This window comes from Nematolebias whitei, chromosome 19 (genome assembly GCF_014905685.2).
Source record: "Nematolebias whitei isolate Nwh7 chromosome 19, NemWhi1, whole genome shotgun sequence".
NCBI classification, from domain to species: Eukaryota; Metazoa; Chordata; class Actinopteri; order Cyprinodontiformes; family Rivulidae; genus Nematolebias; species Nematolebias whitei.
The window spans coordinates 30,011,051-30,011,254 of record NC_056516.1 but is presented as its reverse complement, the minus strand read 5'-3'; positions in this window follow the sequence as shown (position 1 = coordinate 30,011,254).

Sequence of the window (204 nt, the reverse complement as noted above, 5' to 3'; positions counted from 1 at the left end):
CTCTCTCTATATATATATATCTATATCTCTCTCTCTCTATATATATATCTATATCTCTCTCTCTCTATATATCTATATCTCTCTCTCTATATATATATATATCTATATCTCTCTCTCTCTCTCTCTCTCTCTCTCTCTCTCTCTCTCTCTCTCTCTCTCTCTCTCTCTCTCTCTCTCTCTCTCTCTCTCTCCCTCTCTCTCTCT